This window comes from Arctopsyche grandis, chromosome 2, assembly GCF_051622035.1.
Source record: "Arctopsyche grandis isolate Sample6627 chromosome 2, ASM5162203v2, whole genome shotgun sequence".
Lineage (NCBI taxonomy): Eukaryota > Metazoa > Arthropoda > Insecta > Trichoptera > Hydropsychidae > Arctopsyche > Arctopsyche grandis.
In genome coordinates this window covers 25255371-25282972 of record NC_135356.1, presented here as the reverse complement: position 1 = coordinate 25282972, position 27602 = coordinate 25255371, and the positions used below count along the sequence as shown (strand labels likewise).

The 27602-nt window shown below is 33.0% G+C and overlaps 1 protein-coding gene across 1 annotated transcript in view; it reads right to left on the bottom strand.

The window, feature by feature from the left end:
- Window positions 1-5655, bottom strand: part of per (period circadian regulator) — a 37367-nt gene extending 31712 nt beyond the window's left edge. The window contains exon 1 of the mRNA XM_077446360.1: window positions 5568-5655. The gene's annotated coding sequence lies outside the window, so the exon portion shown is untranslated. The remainder of the gene's footprint in view (window positions 1-5567) is intronic.
- Between the last annotated feature and the right edge of the window lie 21947 nt (window positions 5656-27602).

Here is a 27602-nt window from a genome sequence, read left to right as displayed (position 1 = left end):
TTTTTTGTCGAACTGACAGTAGGATATGTACTGATTTTTGTGTGTGACAGAAACATCTATTATTTATTCATGTTGGGTTTCCATGTATGGATGTATGTAGGTACTGTGTAAATGTTTGCTTTGCATACACATTTGAAATAGGTATGTATGTATGTGCGTAAGGATGTTGTTTTTAAATCAAAAATGCTACTGTGTCCAAAGAAAATGATCTTCGATCAATGCGATTTGCCAGTCATGATGAACGCCAAGATTTTACACAAAGTTCAATGTACTCAAAGAAGTATGGAACGCTGTATGCTCTGCATAACGAGTAAAGACAGGAAGCGGAATACGTGGTTGAGAAGTATGACATATGTAGTGGGTAGAGCAAAGAGATTGGCATTGGAAAATGGCAATGGGCGGGCTACGTGGTTAGAAGAATGGACGAAAGGTGGACAAAATAAGTGCTCGAATGGTACCCGAGAGAACGCAAAAGAGTAAAAGGGAGACCGCAGGGAAGATGGGTAGACGAAATTAGGAAAATGTGTGGGATGAGATGGATGAGAGTTGCGAAAAACAGAGACGAGTGGAAGCTCGTTGGAGAGACCTTCATCCAGCAGTGGATGGTGAGCAGATGAAGACGATCATGATTATACCTATACGTATACGCATGTACTAGCAACTAGTGTTGCCCTGTTGCAGAGTTGCATTTCCAGGGAAAGTTCGGGAAAAACCTTCATAGACAACCAACTTGTCCGACCAACTTGCAAAACACGGTCGATTGGCTCTACAATATCTCGAAAACTTAGATATTACTAAATTGACAAACACACTTAATTAAGAAGACACCATTCAAACTTCGACTCCTTCCAAAACTAATGTGCAATGTAAGTTAGAGTACTATCTTAGGTGAATATATAATTTAAAAAAATATGGGGAATTTGAAATATGTGAAATTTGAAGATGCATTAGACAATGTTAAAGAAATCCTATCCTATAAATCCTGCGGATTCTGTAGATGTTGTATAGATGTGACCCATTTTCACAATGGGTATACATATTTTGAGCTTCGCGTTTCAAGGTGTTTATTTTTTGCTTTCTATTATATAACATTTTGGGTGGCACGACAAATCAGCGCAAACCAACTTAGCGCCGACCTTTCGGCGCAGACAACTCAGCGCAACGACAATTCAGCGCATGGACTATTCAGCGCAACGACAATTCAGCGCAAAATCAATTTTTTCAATAGATACAATAGTTTGAAATGCGTTTTGGAAAATAATTACTGTATTGAAATTGTCGGTCATATCTACATGATAATTTCATAAATGCGAATAAATTTATTTGATTTATTTTTACATGATAATTTCATAAATGCGAATAAATTTATTTTAAAGCCGCAAACATTTATTTTTAAGCAGGGTCTCTAAACCGGACAGCAATTTTATTTTCAAATAGTTTTTTAGCTATCCAAACTGTTACGTATGCGGGGTTTCTAAACTAAGGTTCGCAAATCGTCATTATGAACTTTGCTTTTGATAAAAAACGGGATAATCTTTGGTTTTCGATTTTTTCCCCAAAAATTATGTTTTCAAATCAAATGTTTTTTATTTTTGTGTAAACGTTATTTGCAACCAAAAACACACGTTCTTTTGTTAAATATTATCGATGCCAATTATATTTATTTACTCTATAGTAAATTCAAAAATAATAAAAAAATAGTTTAAAACTTGTAAGTATGTTTACATATAAATTATGTCCAAATATAGCCATAGTTTTTAAAAAATAATGTCAGCTGCTAGTTGTGACACTCGCATTCTTTCGAAAAGATTTCTATATTTATTTTGGCTATTGAGTCTCAATGAATTGGATTATTGTTCTCAGAAATATACAGACATATTTATGTAAGTACATGTTACGAATGAACCGGTGGAAGACCTGAGCGACAATGTATGTACATATCTATATTTTTTTGTACAACTGTATTCAATTCAACTTAAAAAATATGCATTTACAATTAATTAACTGGTTAACAGAGCGGATTTCACCGGTTTTCAGTGATGCTAAAAAAGGTGATTTCACCGGTTAACTGGCTTTTGTGTAGTCGGTGTTGAAACCCTTTGTGGTACTTTCTTACAAGTTTCTTAAATCATCATAACAACTCTCGCTTGCAGTTTATTCGTAATTTAAAACAATTTCGAACACATTCTTTGCTCCACGTTTTTCAACGCCACAAAAAACGGAGAAAGTACTAAAAGATATATTGTAATTCTGTTGAAGGGTAGAGGAAAAAGACCTTCCATTAAGATATTACTTACTGAATTTCAGATTATGTTAAATTATTATTAAAAGTAATTCGTTATTTCCCTAGAGATTGAGTTTATTTTAGTACAATCATGAAAAATAGATACAACAAATGAAGATGAAACGAGCTTAACCTTTGAGGAATATGCATGTACATATGTAAATATGGATAACCAATGGAACTGAATTTATTTATATTTTTATTGTCGTGAATATATTATTGTGTAAAATGAATAAAGCCCATGACTGTATCTATGTATTTGGAGCGGTTCTACATCACGGGCCGGAATGCGAAATTACCGAAAACGCAAATATCGGAAAGCAAAAATAGAAAATCGAAAGATCTTAAGTCGAAAGATAAAAAAAAAAGGTGCATGGTAAACGGTACATACTCACTTAATTTGCGCGAGCAGGATATAACAGGAACAAGAGGAAGAGGCTGCAATAAAAAATGATATTAAGTATGTATATAATTTCCGATTAAATTATTATAATCGGAATTTTATTATTGTATCAGTGGCTCGATGGCTTTGAATAAACATTAATTAATAAGGGTTTCGTTCAAAGCTTATACATATTTTTAATGGAATTTATTAAGGAACAAAGATGAGTGATCTCGACAAATTTCTATTATACCTTCTTTTTATGATGGTTTTTATAAGAATTTTTTTTTGCACAATCTATTATATTTACAATTTATTTCAATATAAAACTTAGTTTTCTGAAGCCGGTGAAAACCGTTTAACTGGCTTATGATTTGAAAAAAAACAGAAAACTGGCTTTTTTCGGGCGGTTTTTTGGAATCCCTTCACTATAACTGTATATTTCTCGGAAAGAACATACATATTTAAGCGTCCATAAAAAATAGTAGAAAGACATTCACACTTTAAAGGCAGATACCACATTGGTCGACTTAAATTGAAAAAAAATTACAACTTAACGATAAGCATATTATTTTCGAATTTTCTCACGATCACAAAACTTTATATACATATTTATTCAATGTATGTATATAGATAAATTGAGTATATATATAGAAAATTATAATCGAATTGTTAAAAATAGGTCGGGTGACTTAAATCGGTATGTATGTATGTATGTAAGTTGAATGAGAGAAGCATTATAGCTGCCATGTATGTATTTATATAAGTTCATTTGCATTTATGTACACATGTTCGGTCACGTGGGTACTGTAATATGATATTCCCACAAATATATATGTAATATGTTCAAGGCTTATGTCATGTTAATGAAATAAATCATTCAAATATCTGAAGATGCAAAATAAATAAAAAAAAAACAAAATGACCAATCAAATGAAAAAATGACGAAAGGAAGACATCTTGGACGAATAATTTTTATAAAAATATTTCGTGTGACGAATTAACGATAAAGTATATTTAAAAATTGAACTAAATACTCACTTTCAATATTAACTTTACCGATTTTAAATTCAAGACAGAAAAACGTTACAAATTCCATACAAAACATGCACCTTGCATTACATCTTGAAACTGTTACTTACAAATTTCTGCTCTAATAGGTTTGACTCGTTTTCGAAAACAAAACCCTTTGCTGAAAAATTGCTCAATGTTGTATTAAGTAAATAATGCTGTACTAGAAATGATCATATAATCCGTAGAATCCTGAAATTTCCCATTGCTTATCCAAAAAATGAGTTTCAATCGCCTTGATCACAAACGTGTTTCTTCACGAAAATGATTAGATTTAGAATGAAGATTTTTTTCAGGAACTTTGGGGGTCAAATGATGAACCTCATTTTCTTTGGCAAAGCAAAGTTCTAAAATTTCTAGCTGTGTGGCTTCAATAATCAGGTCCAAAAAGGAAAACTTTTAGCTACTGTAAAAAAATCAGATTTGACCAACTCAAGACTTCATCTATGTATGTACATATGTATATATGTATGTATGTACTTGGAGAATTTAAGAAGTATCAAAAATAGACTTCAGCAATAATAAATACACCCATACCGGATTATGCGAACCCCTAACGTTGGGAAACGCATTTTGGATTTTCATTAAGATAAAAGCTAGAGCTGAAGTAGACTTCAAGTTTGTTGGATAGTATTCATATTATTTTAATTAGTTAATGTTCACATAAAAATAATAGGATTAAATATCAAGAAGATATTTGAACATTTAAAAGGCCAAAATAAAATAATGAAACATTGTTTAATAGAAAATAGCCACTTCTGGATCTCTGAAACTTTGAAATTTCCTTTTTCAACACGAGTTTTCTCGTAATCCGCAGTCCAAGAGCAGACTACGTGAACACGAGAATTCTCGTGGCCCGCCATCAAGCGTTGGGTACTCAAACACGAGAATTCTCGTGACCCGATCACAAAGTGTTAAAATTGTGTGAAATTATTCATACTTACAACATGTAAGAAAGTTTCAGCCCAACTGGCATAGGAATATAATTGAATCTAAAGAAATATATTTATTTATTTTTTATTCTAAACAGACCATTGTGGCATAACAGGAATTCCTAAAGCGCCACAATGGTCAAAAAAAAAATAACACAAAAAAAACAAAATAACAATTAAACATAAATTAATACATATGTATAAAGTAGAAGAACCAAACCACAAACAATTTTTAAAAACCTTGAAAATGTGATCAGTGATTTTTTTCATGGTCACAAAACTTGTTATCATAATAGTACCGTTCAAAAAATTATCTTTAGTGCACTTTAAGTTTGTAAATTAGTTTTGACTTAAATTATCTTGTTTCACATTAAGACGTCTTTTTTATATCTCTCATTATTAAATTGAACGTCACGGACTCTACGAACCAAACAAACATATGTATGTACATACAAAGTCTCTTTTGAAATTATATATTAGATAATGTTTCCAGTTTAACGATATTTTAAAGTACTGGTGGCCTGTAATACTTTTATTCAATTTAATTAAGTCAAACAGAAATAAGGTTTTTGAAAATAACGGCTCATATATTGACAGTACGTACATATATAAATAAAGTAATTAGTTGAAGACCATTAAATAAAATACAAATTTAGGCCAAACGATAAAACCACTCAAAATCAACACACATACAATATTTAAATTAAACTAAAAACAAATTGATTAACCGATATATATACATATGTATGAACGCATAGATTGATTTACGATGGAATTAAGAAATTACGCGACATAACATACAACAACAACAGCAAAGAAATCGCACTCAATAAAAACAAATTAATCTGTCGCACAAAAACATTTTGAAACACAGTTTTGTTTTGACTTGCAAATTTACCTTTAGCAACTGTTTAGTTGCCTTGTGTCATCTGCTTCGAACTTCGAGCTAGACTGTCGTTGTAATCAGAGAACGACATGAATTTTGCGTAGCTCACGTACCCGTACACGTGATGTTCGGTTATAAGCAGGCGCAAGCGCAGACTGAAGTGAATATATAAGAGAATTATACGAACATACATGAATTTATGTACATATATATATAATAAATATATTCAAACAATTGCTGTATCTGTTGAGATGTGCAATGTGTGTGTTTGTGTGGTCGGAGATTAGCGAGCTGTCTTCGATGCAGTTTTGTCGTTGTTTGGATCGACAATAGCATCGAATATAACGTGTTGTTATATATATATATATATATATTATATTTTATATGCTTATGAAATACTTATGTCGTAAGATGTTTTTACTTTATCTGTAGGCATAATATACATATATATCAATGTAAGAATTTCGTGTTCGTGAGAAATTTTGACCTTGGGATGTTGACATGATAGTTTTTTATTCCGCACAAAGCGATCTCGCACATGTCACTAAAATCTCGATTATGGAACATCTGGTACCCGAAATTCTATCCACCGAGAGCTATGTAGGGCGAACACACACTGAATGGTACGTGGTACGTGTTTTTTTTTTTACTTTATCTACATATGTATGTACGTAGTAACAATAGATGAAGTTTTGTGATTATGCGAAAATTTGAACTTAGAATCGATCACTTATCGACACGACGTAAATTTTTAAGTTCACTGGAAATGGTACCTTCCCTGATAGATATTTTTTGAATATTTTTATCTGAACAGGAAGTAGTACTTTTACTCTAGAGAATCGAGGCTTTTTATGTTTTTCTCAGAAACTTTTTGGTTTATTGAACTGATATTTCATATCTAGAAATTTAAGCTTAATACCAAGTTACGTATAAAATTTGGTAAGCATCTGTCAACCGGAAGTGGTAGTTCACTCTTGTTCGATTTTTCTTTCACTATTTTTTTCGACCCCTTAAACATGTGTGCTCTTCACCAAAAATTTCAAACATAATTCTTGTATCAATGTGATGAAAATAAAAAAAAAAAAATCACAAAATTTTTGAAGTGGGATTTTTTCCTCTTAGAAAGGTAAAAAAATGTTGTAGCCACGATTCTGTCCACATCCCTGAACGTATCAAGCTGAAAGTTTATATTTGCATTATTTATGTACTAACTTAGAGCTGATAAGGTTTTGGTCAGAATTTGTATACCGGAAGTAGTATTTTTTTTTAAAACGATATTTCATTATTTTATTTTGACCTTTTAAATTTTTTAAATCTTTTATTGGGTATAATGCTTATAGTGATTTTAAGTAATAAAAAAATTTGAAAAAAATCCGACAAACAGAAGTAGAACTTTTGTCTTGTGCAAGTTTCCATACATTTGTATCGAAAATGCTGTCATAGCTATTAGTATGTGTGAATGTGTCTGTACGGTTCAATAACGAATTTTGTTTTGTGACCTTCTTATATTCCTCAAATACATAGATAAAGTCATGGGTTGGTCGCATCCGAACTTTTAAGGAATTTTTAAACATGCGAAAAAAACGCAGCACACCTATCCCATACACGGTACATAGTCCCAAAATTCACCCCCATCCTTTCTTGATTGTGATCGATAACGGTAAATCGCATATTTGAAGAAATGGATGAGAAACATATGCATGTGTGACTACACCCAACCAAAGGAACCAACGAACCAACGAACGAAAAAAACATATTAAGCACAAAAGGTCAAAGTTCATACATTGTTCATAAGAGTAGTCTGTTTTAATTAAAAAAAATTCGGCGAAATGAAAAGCTGTCAACAACAAAAAGTAGGTTTTATTAAAAAAAAATAATAAATCTAATATATAATTTGGAAATAGACTTTGTATATATGTATGTATCCTTGGTTCGTTCGTTGACGTCATCGAACAAATGATTCGATTATTTTTTCGATTCATAGGCGCCGATTCGATTTTTCGGGCGACGCCCTAAACGGCAATTGCTCATGGGAGCGCAGAGGGCGAAGCCCTAAACGGCAATAACTAAGGGGGGCGCATAGGGGCAAAGCCCTAAACGGCAATTGCTCAGGAGGGCGCAGAGGGGCAAAGGCCTAAACGCCAATTGCTCATGGGGGCACAGAGGGGCGAAGCCCTAAACGGCAATTGCTCATGGGGGCGCAGAGGGGCGAAGCCCTAAACGGCAATAGCTAAGGGGGGCTCAGAGGGGCGAAGTCCAAAACGGCAATTACTCAGGGGGGCGCAGAGGGCAAAGCCCAAAACGGCAATTGCTCATGGGGGCGCATAGAGGCGAAGCCCTAAACGGCAATTGCTCATGGGGGCGCAGAAGGGCGAAGCCCTAAACGGCAATTGCTCATGGGGGCGCAGAGGGGCGAAGCCCTAAACGGCAATAGCTAAGGAGGGCTCAGAGGGGCGAAGTCCAAAACGGCAATTGCTCAGGGGGGCGCAGAGGGGCAAAGCCCTAAACGGCAATTGCTCATGGGGGCGCATACAGGCGAAGCCCTAAACGGCAATTGCTCATGGGGGCGCAGAGGGGCGAAGCCCTAAACGGCAATAGCTAAGGAGGGCGCAGAGGGGCGAAGCCCTAAACGGCAATTGCTCATGGGGGCTCAGAGGGGATAAGCCCTAAACGGCAATAGCTAAGGGGGGCGCAGAGGGGCGAAGTCCAAAACGGCAATTGCTCATGGGGGCTCAGAGGGGATAAGCCCTAAACGGCAATAGCTAAGGGGGGCGCAGAGGGGCGAAGTCCAAAACGGCAATTGCTCATGGGGACGCAGAGTGGCGAAGTCCTAAACGGCAATGGCAATAGCTAATGGGGCGCAGCGGCATGGGGCCCCGAAGGGCGCACAGCTTCATGGGGCGCAGCCGTCAACGAACCAATGATTCGATTTATTTTTTTTCGATTCATAAGCGCCGATTCGACTTATTTTTTAAAGCCCTAAAAGGCAAAGACTCGCAATGGGTGTTTTTATGGGAAAAGCGTTGTTTTCAGAAAATCGACGTTTTTTCAAGTTTTCGTGATTATTTTGAAAATATAAGTCGTTCAAAACTTCCTTGGGTATACCTTTTTGAATTTAAAAAATCATAAATTTTATGAAATGTAAGGAGGTTAATTTTATTTAACCTTCTCTTGATACTACGACAATTTTCCCCTAGGTCAATTCAACGGGCATAACACTAGTATTATATGCAGTGGCGGACTGGCCATACAAGCGAACATGCCCGATGGCATGTGGGCCCCACTATCTGTTGGAAAATATGGGCCCTCAGTAAAATTAAATAACTTTTTATATTTCACGTATGTAATAATTTATAGGACTTTGGGACCTAAAGTTTGGGTATTTCAACAAAATAAATTTCTTACGATATACACAAACAACTAATACCTGCTTTAACAGCCCAAGGATCGGTTAACTTTTTTTATTAGGCTAGAAATGTAAATTGCGAGGGCCCTTTTGTCGGTCCCATTTCCAACCTCAATATTATGTATGTATATACCAATACCTATGTAACAACTACCTACTGAAATAAAAATGGGAATAAACGAATTTCCGTGAATAATATAAACTGAATTGCTTAAAACAATTTCGATAGGAAGATTCATCATCAACCAGCGATTTAAATTTATTTCATACTTTCAAAATAACATTTGATTATGCTTCGACGATATAGTATGATTTAAATACACAATTTTAAACAGTTTCCGAATATAAAATCTATTCCTAATCTAGATACATCCATGTATATAGAAATATATGTAGGATAGGGAGCCCCTCCCCAAAATCCCGATTTTCGATTAACATTAATTGAAAATATTATGCATTGTTTTCAGGGACGTAATTTGGGGGTGGGGGCATAGGGGGGCACTCGCCCCCCTAAATTAAGGAATAGTGTGAATTTAGAAAATATTATGAATTTAATGATTAATAAGATACTATGGATCTATGAATGCTACGTTTATTTCTTATGTATGTTACTTTTGGGTAACTAATAAAATAATCGCTGCTATGTGCTTTGAAAAAAAAAATTATTATTTCGAAGCAAGTATATTTTGGTTTTTCAGTGGTATGCCTTGGGTAAAATTCTTAGAAATTGTTCATCCTATGGAGCGAATCGTTAGAAAAGTCCCCTTTACTTTATTTTGTCTCAAAAACAGATGTGTAACGTTTATTTTTCCGAAAGTTCGTATATTTTTTGTTTTCAAGAAAGGTTTTAAATTAATATTTTACTTAATTGGTTCAATCACAAATGATTTTATTTCTCGAATTTTTATTTTATTTGCAGACGTCCATTCTCTCACAAAACAACGAATGAGATGAATTTAAACTTCATGTGTAACGAATTCGGTCCAAAAAAAGTTTTAGTTATTTAATAAAATTGCTTTCTGACCAAAACTTTATCAAATTTAGTACATAAAGAATACAAATAACATACAAATACAAGAATACAAGAATACAAATACAGTAGACGTGATCAGTGATCGATTCTGAGTTCAAATTTTCGCATGATCACAAAATTTTATCTATTGTTATTACGTACATATGTACATAGATAAAGTGAAAAGACAGTCGGTAGAAATTAAGTTAATTGATAGTTTTTTGGTGACTCAGTTAGATGGTCAATTTTTGTTGACCATGTGAAGACTTTTGGAAAAAAATTTTCGCCTGCGGCGCTTTTTTCTCTTTTTATATATATTATTTTTTCAGAAATAAGCTGATTTTTTTCATATTTTATAACTCAATAAGGTGTATGTAAAGAAAAAAGTATATCCATTTTTATTCTGATATAAGCAAGATTTTTTTAAAATTTTTCAATTTGACCAATATTTGCCTGCCCCCCCCCCCAAGAAAAAGCTGAAATGACGTCCTCAATTGTTTTCTACCGAAAGTAAAAGCCGCTTTTATGCCGCATTCTATAATATTTACCTAGGACAAGGGTTAAAACGAAATATACAATGTAATTTATGGATCTATTTTCCTTTTGCCATTTTTCTTGTAACTAAATTTGTTTATGCCCATTTTTGAAAATTCTATTTATTTTTTACCCTTGATTTTTAGCATGATGGATAGAAGAAAATTTTCTTATATGGGGGGGGGGGGGACAAATTTTTTTAACCCTCTGTGGGCCCCCTTTGACTCCTGGCATGCACTAATTTCAGTCCCAGTCCGCCACTGATTATATGTATATAAAAACGGAAGCGATGTATGTATGTTTATGGATATGTGGCGGACGCATCGACCAGTCATGTCGGGGAAGCGGGTAGCGGGGAGGTGAGGGGGGGGGGGGTGTAGCGTATGATATATGCGACGACAGGCCGAGTGACGGGTGACTTAAGCAACAGGACACATAAACACATTCACGAAGTACACACATACATACATTCACGATGACACACACACATTCATTTATCATTTCGAATGGGTCAACGGGTTGGATCGGTGAGCGTGTAATGCGTATAAATTACCTTACACTATATTTATATATAACAATTCCTTTCGGAAACCATCCGTTGAAATGAACGGGCACAACACTAGTACAGATAAAGTAAGCAAGCACATGTACGTATGCTTGCAACAATCAACGTATGATTTTAGAGGACGGAATTACTTATATAATTATATAGGTTTGTTTAGTTTTTAATCTTTCCTGTTGTAAACTGAGATAAAAGTGAATAAAAAAATCGAACGAATGACGGAAAACGAACGAGTCAGTTTGGAAATCAGTGCAACGTGTGACCTCGATTTGCATTGCAAATGCATGTGGATATGACGCCAACTACTAATAAATAATTTATTGGTCCTCAACTCGCTCGGCTGGGCATTGTTTGCCGTCATCTGTATATTCTCTGACATACCACTCACATAACAACACAACAAAGGCGTATAGAGTAATATGTTGAATTTTCAATTATGTTACGTGAATAGGAATGTAACGTGAATTCTATAGCGTTCAATAGATGTCGTTGTCAATTATTAGTTCACGTGAACATTTGATAAACCTTTGCATTCATATAAAATATATACGAAGAGTGTATCCTATTTAAGTACAAGAATTTTGAAGTAATGTTTTATTTTACTTAGTAATATAATATTTGAAGTAATATAATATTAACGTTTAAGTAAATACGTAAAAAAAAATCGATGAATTTTTATCTCATTTCACACAAATTATACATATGTGAGTACATACAAATTATACGCACATAACTAAAGTTTGATTAAATAGAAAAAAAGATTTGTTTTTAATTTAAATAAAATAAAATAAATCAAGTAAACCATTTGATTGGTGTGCTTATTCGTACTAGCCTGTTTTTACGACTGACTGTTCAGTATTTAAATACGAAAAACATATATTATTCATGTTATGATGTTATCAATATATTTTTTTTATTTATGTACGCAATTTTTTTGTTACGATATAACAAAAATATACAAATATTTTCTTTTGGATGCTGTATTAGCGCGATTCTGTGGATTCACTCTTCTGAATACAATGGCGATTTTTATTTTAAGCAGTGTTATGGCCTTGAAAATGGAAATATTGCATAATAATATTTTTTTCTACCGGATTGAAGACTAATCAATCTATACTAAATTTGACCCACTGAATTCGAATCAGACAATGGTTTTTATTTGCATTTTTTTCGTTTATGAGATATGAGCGTCTAAAAAACTTAAAAATGAGTATCGGAATCAATAGTCAGATGTTTTTTCTATTGATAATGATTTTTTATTGTTTTAAAAAACGCATAATTACTTATTTAGCAAATTTTAAAAGTCAAGAATATATGTTTTTTTCGAGTTATCGTGGATATATTGGGTCAGTTCTACATATGTACATACATAGATATATTTCACTACGTTTAAAAAGATTGGTTATCAATCTAAATATTTTTTTATTTATCAGAACATTCTTATTTGGGTGTTTTGTATGTGATGAGTGATCATCAAGACGATGTTTTAATAAATAATAAAAAAGCACGACAAAGAGAATACGAAAAAAAAATGTTTTTAGGCAAAAACGAACTATTCATGATTTTCAAATCTACATACATATTGCTATTTACATACAGTTTTATTTATCTTTTGTTCAATCATTAAAAAAATTCTTAAAAATGCAGAAAAAATTAAACAAAATATCGTTAGCTACACACATTCATACTTATGTACATATGTATCAGGCACAAGAGCTACTCTTATCTGATAAGGAATACATTTCCAACTATGAAATAAACATTATATCCTGTAAAATATGTACTATGTAACCCATTTTTTTATATTACAAAAATAAAAAAATATAAAAAAAAAATAATGTGATTTTGACTCGTTTGTAATTATGCTAAATTTAATTTCATAGTAAATCTTTTTAGTATACATAGTTAACAGATACGCTTTCGCTTTGCATTTTATATTTATTATCTGTTGATACTATTGAAAGAGGTCTTTGTCATTTTGTAAATGTTGTACAATTATGTATGTATATCAAATATGCAATTGTAGAATGAATGTCGTATCTAACACAAATGTCTGTAAATTGGATTGCGAAACATTTTGATAAATTAATAATGTACATAGTTTCAGTTAATAGTAAAAATGATAATAATACGAAACGAAGTCAGAAGAGATTATGTATTGAAGATAAATAGGTATTGTATCTGTGTATAGACTTAATTTTCTCATTGTTTGAATGATTTTGATTATTCGATTCTTATTTAAACTGATGAATCGAGAGACGGTTGTATAAGTATGCTAAAATATCTACATATTTCGAATGTTTAATATTTAAATTTACTTTCGCATAACGTTTAAAATATTTATGATTCGTTTTTGCTAAACGAAGAATTTTACATCAAGAAACATTTTGTATAGAAACAATAAACGAAAAATTGACGATGGAAATGAAACTGAAAGTAAAAGGGTCGTATTTGCCCCAGGTGGTCTTTTGATTGTCATTATGATCAACACAATAAATATATCATTAAGAACTTTCACAATACCTAATAGACACCATTAAAAGTACTTTCAGTGGTTATATTGATTGTAGTTTCAGATTTTTGTGAATGTGAAAGAAACCTTCATTTTTAAAAGATAAATCGATTGGTTGGAGGCATAGGACATTGTTTAAAATCAATAAAAATTTTTATTTGACGTTCTTTTGATACAACGAAGTTATTCCACTAGGTCCATCGATGAAAATCTATAGTTCGTGTTTTTAGTTCTGGCTTAATGTAAATATGTATGTATGTATGTATGTATGTTCATTAGGCCGGAACGAATATATGTATGTACAAGTAAGTCACTATAAATTTAATACATATAATATTATGCAAGAGATAAATGTGTCATTATTTTTTTAATTAAATAACTACATATGTATGTGATTAAAAATAATGATATTGTTACGTATACTAAAAAGAGCCGCCGAGTAATTGCGATCGGATTAGGCCGGGTAGCGTCCTGAGAGACCGTGTGACCGGTGTAAGTGGTTTTAAGGATTAGCGACAAGCTAAGTGCATGTAGGCTAAAAAATGGCGACCGAGTTGGCTGGTATTGGTCCTTTCGCAGAATTGACCTGTACCGTGTCGTGGGAATGTCGTGGGAAGACATATCCGTACGTGACCATAACAATAGGTAAACAAATTAGACGTCGAAGATGTCCTGAGAGATCTATCTCTTATAAGGCGATACTTAGGCGATATCAGGTCATTCTGGACTGAGCACTGCCAATACGCGTATCTCCTTAATCATCAATAAATGCTGTGAAACGACTGTTGACCTTTTACTTGGATCCTCCACCCACCCCTACGCAACAATATCATTATTGGAAAAATGTTAATAAAGTCTTCATCCATAATAAATTTCTAAACCTTTTTTTGAGTTTTGTGTGTGTAACAATGGTAATAATAATAACTTCGTAGTTCCAGCCGATAGAGAGAATAGTGCAAACCCCAACGTTCAAATAAATAATACATATATCTTATATATAATTTCGAAAGAGACTTGTATGTATATAAGTTTTGGTTCGTAGAATCCGTGACGTTAAATTTAACAATAAAATAAAACAAACTAATATTCAAAGAAATTTAAATAAAACTATTCAAATAAATTTAATAAAATGTTTACTAGATAGATTAGCTATGTGTAAGCGGTTTATATTACATTACAAATACCGAGAGAAGCCGGATAAAACCACTAGTAGATAATTAAAAAGTATGATAATATAAATAAATATAATATAATGATATAATAATGTATGTAAATATGATTATAATATTAAATAAAATAAAATAGTAATAATAATAATGATAACACTGTTCGACACGAAAAATGTTTCAGAAACGAGATATGACTTTTTTATATATCTATGCTCAGTGAACACGAATCTGGTAATAAAAAGTGTTGATTGGCTCGATATTCGGAGATATATGTGTTTTTTAAATCGCGCGATTTTTCTATATCTTGGTGTTGTTCGGTCGATTTTTCAAAATCTGTTAATTTTCTGTTCAAAATGAATATTGGAATCTATAGTCGAGTATTTTATCTTTCATTTGTAGTACTTTTCAGCTTTCAAATCTCTCTAAGTAGTCGTCCAGTTTAAATCAAAAGTCAAAATTACGTATTTTCATTTGGGATTTTTTCCCACTGTTAATACTATATTATATTGAGTATTTTCTATTGAAACATGTTTATTAGGATAATGTTCTGGCCACACTATTTTTTGTTTTCGTTTTAAAGGGTTAATTGGATGTGTGCTGAATTTTAAATCGGTGAAATTGCGTAAATATACGTTTAAAAAAATTAAGTCTATAACTTCGATCTGTAAAATTCTACGGTTTTATCAACACCTTCCAAACTGGAAGACCTATCGAAGGGAATTGAAGTACGATACGAAAGTATAAAAACATAGTGAGTCATCGTACATACTTACAACCAATGAGAGTTTTTTCAACATTTGTGAGAAGTGACTCATTACGCTCGCGCCTTCAGCGTAAACGGTGCGTACAATGTAGTGCACAAAAGACAAATCCGTGCTCTACTAATTCGAATTTTTTGCTCGCAATTTCACCGATTTAAAATTCAGCACACATCCAATTAACCCTTTAAAACGAAAACAAAAAACTGACGATACAAATACACAACGACGAAGGGAGGCCGCTCTCATCCTGAGAATGACCTCAAAGTGAGGCACGTGCCCTTCTACATACAAACATTTGCGATGCGCTGCAGCCCCTTGGTAGCCTAAAAATAGCACGGCAGCAGTTGTTGTATTCTACAATATATTGTACAATGCTTGTATATATTGTTATTCTACAATGCTTGTATATATGTATGTACATTTGTATATCAAATTCGTTGAATTGATCCAATTTGTTAAATTTATCATTTTATAAAATTATCAAAAAAAATCTTAAATCACGAACGGAGCAAGCCCGTTGTTTTTTTCATGAATTGGTCAGTGTACATACTTATAATGAAAACGATCGGATAAGAGATAAAAATGACCACTAACACGAAAGCCATGTGAAACGTAAAGGAGGTATGTAAAAAACCAATAACTGTCATTTAACAATTCGACAAATGAATTTCAAATTTACATACAGATCTTTAGGATAAAAAACGACCATCGTACGAATCGTATCGTACGGTTTATTATTTAAATTAAAATTTGTTTGTCGACGTGCACGTTGTCATATTATTATTTCAGACTTTTTCTACAACGTAAGTTGAAATGTACATGCCTACTTTAAATACACAGATATTTTATATATGAGCCGTTATAATTGAAAGTGGCATAAGTCTTCTTTCCTTATTTCAAGAAATATCTCGCAAAACATTAAATATAATGTTTTGCGCTTTAAAATATTTAAAAATACTTGTGGCCTGTAATACGTTTATGCTGTTTTTCCAAGATTCTGGACATACTAAATAAATATTAGTGATAAAAGTTTGTGAATTAAGTCAAATAGAAAAAGTGTTTTTCGAACTGAAAATTAGACATCCGCCACTTTTAAATATGGTTCAATGATTATTCCGCAAAAAGCGATCTCGTAAACGTCATTAAATTCGATCATGGAACATCTGGCACCTGAAAATTCCATCCATCGAGAGTTATCCACACGAACAATCATACTAACGAGAATTCGAGTTTCAGATTATTCGATTCGCGATTTTCGTAGCTACGATTGTCCGTTTACAACAATCGCTTACCTTCAAATATAACGGCTCATATTGTGAAATGCCGTTTGAGGTAGTTCCAGAAAAAATCACGGGAGGCGCCACTATCTTTGTTCATTTTATGAAATAAGCAAATCAAATTAAATCGGCGGATATTTTTGATAATTTTACTAATTACATAGCCTATGAGTGAAGTAAAAATATGTATGAGAGATAATGAGAACCTATAATGTAAATTTCATAAGATAATAGCTGAACCCGGCTTGCGTATCAATGCCAGAATAAAGGCGCTCTTCCACCGAATTCGTTGACGCGCACGTATCATGTTTGCGCCAAAGTATGCAACTTACGTACGTAGTTTGTAATGGAAGTGCGCACACCTCCACAGTGACGGTGACACATATGTACGCCGCGTTGACGGACTTCTGCAGCAGTCATCACTGATGACTAGTCACCGGACCCAGAAGGTGCCGCGTATTGTCCAAAGGTTGTAAATGCATTGTTAAAGGTTTGCCGAACCTTTTTTACAAAGGATTTACATCAATGGAACAATGGATAGCACTGTGACTATCCTACCTCTACTGATGACTCATCAGTCACGATACATGCGCGCCAACGTATTCGGTGGAAGGGCGCCTTAAGGCATGCAATTCCCGTTCCCGTTGCGTTCCAACCAAGTGATGGTTGGAGCTAACTAACTCAAATAATGTCTCTTCAACGCCGTGTCGTCATAAACCAACTGGTTTCCTTGACTACAAAATGGCGCTTCATACTCTCGCGTCGGTAAAATCGTAATTACGAATATTATTATCAATAGGTTTTTTCCCGTTTTTTATTCACAGTAAGCCTCCCGGACATGCATACAACAAATCCTGAAAGTTCCATCGTAATCGATTTAGTGGTATAGGAGCCTATACGAGACAAACAAACAGACATTCAGACGTCAAAATTGTAGCATTTTTCAAACTTGTCTATTACGATTATTTTTCATCATCGTACTGGCGGATTTGATTTGAATATATGTATGTATACATAAATTGTTGACCAAACCGCGCTTAAGTTTCAAAAAGATCGGAAGAACGTTGGATATCAAATCTAAATGTTATCAAACGAACGAGCGAAGGCAAACATAGAAGAGTCTTGTATATAAAAAAAATAAATGAGCTTGCACCGTTTATAAACTAAACAGTTTTTTCATTCTGAATTATTAGGTGTAATATGCTACGATTTTGGTATGCAAGGTACTTACTTGTACTAGAGAAGCAAGCATGTTTTACGAAAATCCCAATTTCAACGCATGTTCATACAATGGATTTCACCTGGCCGATTAATAAGAATAATAAGTATCTTCAGTTTCATAATTCTATTGATAATTTAAGAAAAATACTTGTAGTTTAGAATCATACGTACATATGTATGTAAGAGGCATTGCATACGGTGTTGACGTTTTAGATAATAGTGGCGCTGACGGTCTTCATCCCCGGGGTCAGGTGTGACCCAGGCGAGCCAGACTATGTATAAGGCCAGGCCAGGGCAGGCCAGGGGGGTCTAGATGGCCTTGGATGTGGGGCCATAGTCCCCTCCATTAGCTCTGGTGAAAGTTTATTGTTTAAGAATGCGGTTCACCTTACGATCGCGAGAAAACTGAACGTGAACGGGTGCCTCGGCGTCACCTCTCGACATCTGAAGCCAAAAATTCTCACGGAACCCACCCAGGATGAAGCAGGTGCTCTGGCCACGTCCATAGGACACAATCAAACGGATTTCAGGGATAGGATCGAAGAGATCTCCTCGGCTAGAGTGAGGACGTTCAAGATTGCCGCAATATGCGGATATGTACGTTCGGCAAGAATCACGTCTCGGTTTTCAAATCGAATCGAAAGCCAGCTTAAATTCCCGGAAAATCTTTGATGGATGGATATTTCTAAATGAGATTCATTGCGGTTGCTGAAATCGGAGATGTTCGAAGATATTTGTTTCCGGTTGAAACAAGTCGCTGCGCAACGGCTACACGCACGATGACAACGTGTCGATGATGCTCACTTTGATATAATATGATTGTTACGTTACGACATTTTTGGAAAAATCAACTGCTATATCGGTTATTAATTGGATACAACTCACTTATATTAGTCGACCGCAATCAAATTACAACAATATGATTGCCGATATTTTGATAAAAACAACTAACACATAAACCTATACATATGTACAGGTATAAATAATTTCGATTTGATAATTTTGTTGAAAACATTCAAGGACTATTCAAAATTATAAAAAAGTGGATTTACATTGCAAAGATATATACCTATGTATCATATTATTATATGAAATTACCATATGTAAGTACAATATATTCAAATTCTTTTCAGACGTAAAAAAGACAAAATTTGATAATGGCAGATGTATTTTATATGTTACTAGTGTTGGGCCCGTTGATATCAACGGGTGGTTTCGAAAAGAAATTGAAACTCGACTACAAATAAAGTTAAAGATATTGAATCGACTGGTTTCGGAAAGAAATTGATGCATGAATTAGAAATTACGAATGACAAATTACGAAGTGAATACGAATTACGAATTACGTTTTGTGCATCGCCGACGCCCCGACGCCTTCGTCCCCAGCGCTTCGGCACCGGGGTCTTCGCCCCCAGCGCCCCCAGCGCCCCCAGCGCCCCCAGCGCCCCCAGCGCCCCCAGCGCCCCCAGCGCCCCCAGCGCCCCCAGCGCCCCCAGCGCCCCCAGCGCCCCCAGCGCCCCCAGCGCCCCCAGCGCCCCCAGCGCCCCCAGCGCCCCCAGCGCCCCCAGCGCCCCCAGCGCCGCCAACGCCTTCGGCGCCTCTGGCGCCCCCAACGCCTTCGGCGCCTCTGGCGCCCCCAGCGCCTTCGGCGCCTCTGGCGCCCCCAGCGCCTTCGGCGCCTCTGGCGCCCCCAGCGCCTTCGGCGCCTCTGGCGCCCCCAGCGCCCCCGATGCCTTCAGCACCCCGGGGGCTTCGCCCCCGGAGCCCCCAGCGGTGCCCCAAGCGCCCCCGATGCCTTCGGCACCGGGGCCTTCGCCCCAGCGGCGCTGGCGCCTCCGGCGCCCCCAGCGCCCCCCAGCGCCCCCAGCGCCGCCAACGCCTCCGGCGCCTCTGGCGCCTCTGGCGCCCCCAGAGCCCCCGATGCCTTCGGCACCCCGGGGGCTTCGCCCCCGGAGCCCCCAGCGTCCCCGGTGCCTCCGGCATCCCGTAGCACAAAAATGAAAAAATATGAAAAAAATGAAAAATATGAAAAATATGAAAAAAATGAAAAAACTGAAAAAATGAAAAAAATAAAAAAAATGAAAAAAATGAAAAAAATGAAAAAAAACGAAAAAACTGAAGAAAAAAAAAATTCACCAGTATTTATATACATATTTATATACATATTTACCGACACATTGTTGTTATATATAGTATATTAGATTGTGATTGCGGCCTTATTATTCCACTTATTTTGTTGAAAATGGTTTCTGATGAATATCAACAAAGTTGTTATTCCATCGTTGATGGCGGGAAACACAATAAATGCTAATGCTATTCATTTCTTCGTAGAAAGGTTAAATCGGCCCATGAGATTCAATTATGTTTAATGATATATGTATATACACACATAATAGCGCTCAGGAAAATTTTGTATTGAAATAAGAAAATCGTTCTCATAAAATATAATACATACAATCACGTCCTCGTTAGAAGTGTGTTATTGTGTTTGAAACGAAATAATTTATATAATCGAGTGTTTACTGAATATTTTATATTAGCTTTGATCCTAATTATTCAGACATGATAAATTATATGGTAATTTTCTAAAAGAAAACTTAACGCTACTTAACGCTAAATTTAACGCTACCCAAATGAAAACAATTCCAAATTATTGAAAGTGAATATATGTACATTTATTTTGTATTTTCTAAACAAAATTACAACAAATTATATACAGTATGATAGAGACAGAGTGTGAAGTATATTATTATATCTGTAAATTCGATTTTCAGTTTCAAAAACACTATTTCTGTTTGATCAAAAAGAAATAGTGACAAATTTTAATTCGATATGTCTAGAATCTCGGAAAACAGAATAAACGTATTACAGGCCACCAGTGTTTTTAAATATTGTTAAACGCAAAATATTATATTTCATGTTTTACGAGATATTTTTGGAAATAAAGAAAAATGGACTTATGCCACTTTCAAATATAACGCTCCTCTATATTTTCAAAGGATTGATAATTTTAGGGTATCATTTTACATACGAATCGTTAAAATATTAGACGATATTCATGTTGCAAATAAAAAATTTGCAATCGCTATCAAACCCATTAGTAAATTTTATTTTTTGTTGTAAGAAATAATTGTGTTTATGTTTTTCATATTTCGATTGTATATTGTATACAAAGTTACATTTGTTAGCAAATATATGAGCCGTTATATTTGAAAGTGGCAAAAGTTCACTTTTCATCATTTCGAGAAATATTTCGCAAAACATTAAAACATTACTTTTTACGTTTAACAATATTTACAAATACTGGTGGCCTGTGATACGTTTATTCTACTTTTTTCGAGATTCTGGATACACCGAATTAAATTAAGTGATAACAATTTTTGAATTAAGTCAAACAGAAAAAATGTTTTTGTAAATAAAAACTGAACTTTTGCCACCATTTTTTTTTCAAATATAACGGCTCATATGTATGTATGTATACTTAATTCACAAATTGTTATCACTTCATTTAATTCGGTGTATCCTGTGTTATAACCTGTGTTTTTTTTAGGAAAAGCGATGTACGTCTTCAGTATTTATAAATATTTTGGTTTCAATCAATATTTTTATTGAAACCAAATTATTATTATTTACTATTTTTTACATAAAGAATAGAGAAAGTTGTGCACGTTTCAGCATTTCTTGAACAACAAATAAATTTAACTAACATTTTGAACTCACGTTAAGAACTAGCCTGAGCATACATATAAATAGGTACACACGTGTACAAAACGTAAATGAAATACATAGCATCACGAGAACATATTTTATTTTATTTTATTTTTATTTTATTAATTGAAAAATCAACAGACAGGATGTACGTACAGAGATAGGTATAAAAAAAACAAAAAGTAAATAAATAATATATGTAACATCCGAGTCCAATAATAGATTTTTACAAAAATGAAAAAGATAAATATAAGGAAAACAAATTAAAAAGTAAAGAATAAAGGCATGACAAAATATGTAGTACATTGCATAGTTAAACTATAGTATTAAAATATTTGGAAAAGGTTATAAGATAGAATATAAGAAGAAATTGAAATTTACAAATATAAAAAACAAATGAAAAAGGTAAATACAAAATAAACAAATGAAAAGGAAAAGAATGAAAGCTATAATATGATTAAATAGCACATTACATAACTAAACTAAAGTATAAAAATAATGGAAATATTGAAAAAATAGAATAGGAGAAAAAATGAATCAATCGGTCAAGATTCTCTTGATGTTAGACCTGAATTGATGTAGGGAAATACCAAACAGATCAACCTCATTCAGCTCTCCGTTAAACATACGATAAACGCGCTGCAGATAAAAATATTTTTGGGAATTAGTATTGAAAGGATCAAGTGAAAAGAGTGCAACGCGTCTAGAGTATTGTAGTACATATTGTAGTGACGTACCTTGAACTTCGCTTGGGGGAGAAGGTTGAACGAATTATCTATATATATAAATCAATATTTGTCTGTCTTTCTCGAATAGGGTCCTAAACCAAAGAACCGATTACGATGGAACTTTCAGGGTTTATTGTATGCATGTCCGAGAAGCTTACTGTGATGATAAATGTGATAAATGTATGTAATGATAAATGTGATAAATGTATGTAATGATAAATGTATATATATATATATATATATATATATATATATATATATATATACATATATATATATATACATATATATATATATATATATATATATATATATATATATATATATATATATATATATATATATATATATATATATATATATATATATATATATATATATATATATATATATATATATATATATATATATATATATATATATATATATATATATATATATATATATATATATATATATATATATATATATATATATATATATATATATATATATATATATATATATATATATATATATATATATATATATATATATATATATATATATATATATATATAGTCGTCGTTGCCACTGGCGTCGTCTTTCTCGTCGTAGATATCATCATCGTAGCGTGGCGTGACGTCATCGGTTTCGTCTTTATGCTCGTACGCGTTCTCGCTGTCATTGCGCGTCCTAACCTCAACTGTCAAAACTCCGCGTCGTCGTCTGACCGCTCCTGGCTGTCACTCGAATGTCTTCAGGCATCCCGGACAAAGCCCCCAAATATAGGATCCGGATGTGAAGGATTCCAAGTGAAACGCAGATTAAGTCAGAACTATGTATTTATTAACACATGTCTTCGGGCCTGTTTTCCAACAAGTGACCATAACAACACGCATCCGGTCTCTCCCATGCATACCACACACACTTTATCCCAGCTTGACCAACCATACCTACGGCTCGTTTAAAAATCATTCCTACATATATATATATATATATATATATATATATATATATATATATATATATATATATATATATATATATACATATATATATATATATATATATATATATATATATATATATATATATATATTTATATACATATATATATATATATATATATATATATATATATATATATATATATATATATATATATACATTTATCATTATTTTGATGTAGGTATATAAATCGTGGTGTATTTGTTTGGTGATTCCAAAACGTTGAAAGTTTTAATAGCACTTGATACTATTTTCAGGCCGAGCGCGGTCGTGTACTTTTTCATGTAAACTAAAAATAAATGAATCAAATTGAAAGTTACTTTCATCGATTTCTTATCACTAACAAGAACGCTTTTGAACGGAATCCACTCGAGTTGTGCTTGTGTTATATTTATGGCTGCCTTAAACTTGACACACATGGCATACGAGTGTAACGCAATTAGTATTATACAAGCATGAAATGTAAATCCAATATGTTTTAGTTCAGCATTTGGCATCGTTGTGGAGGGAGTGAAAGAAGGAATTATTAGAGGCTGGGTAGATGGAAGTTGAAGCAAAGAAGTGCTCGAATGATATCGAAGACATTTTAGAAGAAAGTGAGTAGGTAATGTTGCAAAACTTACAAATCTTACACAAGGAATCCTTCATCTCTGATATATTATGTTCATATACAACTAGTGTTGTACCCGATGATATATATAATCGCATGGGAGTTGGCATATTAAGTTATTAAATAAAAAATAAATAAAAAAAATGTGTCATCGATCATGAGTTCATTCCCACGCGGTTGAATATTTTTCAAAAATCTTTTAAATACATTTAATTTAATATTTATATTTAATTGTTTAATATGAAAAAAAAATATGGTAAAAACTACCTACCTACCTACATATAAACAATATAAAACACCGATAGAAAAATTTATTAATTAATTAATTAAATTTTCAATAGATGGTGATATATTATTTCTAAATCATTTCAGTCTATTTTCCTAGCAGAAACATTTGCATCGAACAGTATATATAGAACTTTTTTTATTTTGTTATTATTCGTATTACATTCGTACGTCATTTTATCTAGCTTACGTACACATGTATGTCGAATCGAAACGACTATTATAGTATGGCGAGCGTTATCTCAGACTAACCGACGGAATAGCGAAATTATATAAATTGTTTTACTTTATCTATGAATGTACGAAGTATCAATAGATGAAGTTATTTATATATACATATAGGTAATTTATTTATGTATATATGTATATAATTTATATAAATTATTTTTTTATTATTTATTTAGTTAGTATGAATTATTTTATTATTCATTTATTTATTATGAATTATTTTATTATTTTTTTATTTATTATCAATTTTTAATTATAATAAATAAATATTTCATTTATTTACAATTATTTAATTTATTTAAGTTATTTATATATAGGTAGGTAGGTAGTTTTTACCTTTTCTTCATATTAAACAATTGAATATAAATATTAAATTAAATACATTTAAAAGTAATTTGAAAAAAATACGACTGCGTCCGGATCGACACATTTCTTTTAATTTTTTTTTTAATTAATAGCTTAATATGCGATGATATTTTATCGTATAGACGTAATAGGTATAGACGTTGACTAGATAGGAATCGGCTATAAGCGATGTACATATGTATATGTATGTATGTAAATACATAAACACTTTACTAAGCCCCCGCGACTGAAAGGATTCCACTCTCGGGAATAGAATAGAGTAATCTTCCGAAATCAGGAATCCTTCCAGGTATTCATGTATAGAATCACTTGCCGAACGTGGGGCAGAACAAATCCCCCTTCCCTTACTTAAATGTCGTTACTCACAAGACGTCATAAAAAAATTCGGTCTTCTTGGTTAGAGTGAAGTACCCATATGAAGTGCTGATACAAAGATGGAAAACAGGTGAAGAAGAAGCCATCGATTGGTCAAGGTTGTGTATATTAGATCTTATGAGTCGGTGAGAATTTTGGGATGCTCGTGTCGTGGCACACCCTGTATGCTTTACAGATCTATCGAGGCTACTCCAATAAGGTCGTCGGGGAAATATATATGTACATACATATACATATATTGGCATAACGGTTAATCATGAGTTATTAAGGCATTGATTTGTAACACTTTCTAGAGGAGCACTTGTCGTAAGGCACAAAAGGCCGTCAAGTTTTGTTCCGACCTCTGACTACGTCACTTTTCGACTTCCTTCCTGATTTTAACGCCACTGGTCACTTTCGGAATTTAGTATATAGCTTGAATATTGCTATATTATATCTTTCAGATAGTATTCGACTTATAGAAATCTTTTCTGGGTGTAATTTTAATGTAAATCGCGTTTTCAGAACACAAAAATGAGGTATCAATATGTATTGAAATCGATTTTAGGAGTAGTTTATGTTTGAAATCGTCATACAACATTACAAAGTCATACAACAAGTAGATTAGATAAATAAAAATGTTAATTATGTATCTATGCTAGTCGACTTCTTAGATGATGCTTTATTTTAATAATAAGCATTCCTAGGACTCGTCTTCAAAGGCTCACTGAACAATTTTTGGAGCTAATGAATGTAAAAGTTTATAGCATTTTGTCTGTTTTTTTGTCAAATTTGTTTGATCAATTCTTTTTGCAAATGGAAAAGACTTTTTCTCAACACAGCACATACCATCTAATTTCATTCTAGACAGTAGGCAAACTCTAAATCTCGAATCCTGTTGATTATAATGTCGTAGCTGACCAACTTGAGAATCTTATTTCTCAAACAGTAAGTTTTACGATTTTTTTTTTATCTAGACAACAGAGTTTAGTTTTTCGTCAAAGAAATTCTTCTCTTTTGTTTCTAGATATATATATGTTTTTCATACAAATTGTCGTAGCGTCTCTAGCTACGACAAAAGTTAACAGATACCCTACGAGAGACCTGTATCTTTATGTGAATTGTAGTTTTAAATATAGCGTAGAAACAATATTTAAATATTAAAAAAAATAATTTTTGAAAGGTTTCAAATATTTGAAAAATATAATAAATTTATGATTGTATCAGAATTTTTTTCTGAATGTGTAGATTTATTTATATATATGAAGGGATACATTTAAATACTGTTTTTAGTTAGTATAAATTTCCGATTGAAATCAATTCTTATTTGTAAATATAATGCAAATAGAATTTTGTATGTCTAATATATGTATGTATGTATGTATGTATGTACGTACATACACATGTTTTTGATATATGTTAAATGTCAATAAAGATGAAACTCGAGAAACTGCATTGTATGTTAAATGTCAATAAAGATGAAACTCGAGAAACTGCATTGTATTGCCGTTGAACTTTAACAGTTATAGACAGTGATATATATTAATGATAAAATCGATTATTATATATGTACATACATATATGTATGTAGAAGGGGAAATCTTGACATTTAAGTTTTTATCGTAATCGTGCTTAGAAGTCATGTAATCCTTTTGTGTAAGTATTGTAACAGTATTTTGTCGAAAGACCTTGCCAGTTTTGATTGTTCATTGTGCGAAACAATAGTTCGCTGTTATATACAAAAGGTGTATGTATTATTTTGTTTACATGAAATTTTTTTCAAGTTAAAAATAACGTAAAAAAATATATTGTATAAAATTTCTTAAAATAAGCCTGACTCCTTAAGAGGGCTGTACACCTGAAGCCTTAATTTTGTTACCGTTCCTTTCTTCGATATATATATTGAGTGTATGTATATATTGAGTGAATGCAACAATATATATCAATATATATATTGAGTGAATGCGACAGTTGCGCTTCGACCAGATAAAACGTATTTTAAATTGACAAAATCGAGGTTTCGTATTCTACTATTTTCTCCTCCAAAACTGGACCAATTTAAAAAAAAAATTCATCGGTATGAGAAAGATACTTTCTGTGCATCTATTGGCGTATTTTTTTTTAAATCAACCGTTAAATAAGCACACTGGACTCGTTGCGTAGGTGTAAAAAAGAGGTGATTTTATAGATGTTTGGCGGCTCCTAGCTCATATAAAAAATAATTAATCAAAAAAATAAAACGATAGGTGCACCCCAATGGTAGATATCCATAGCATATTAAAAAATAATTTCTCTAGTGCCATAATTGAGGAAGGGAGAAGTAT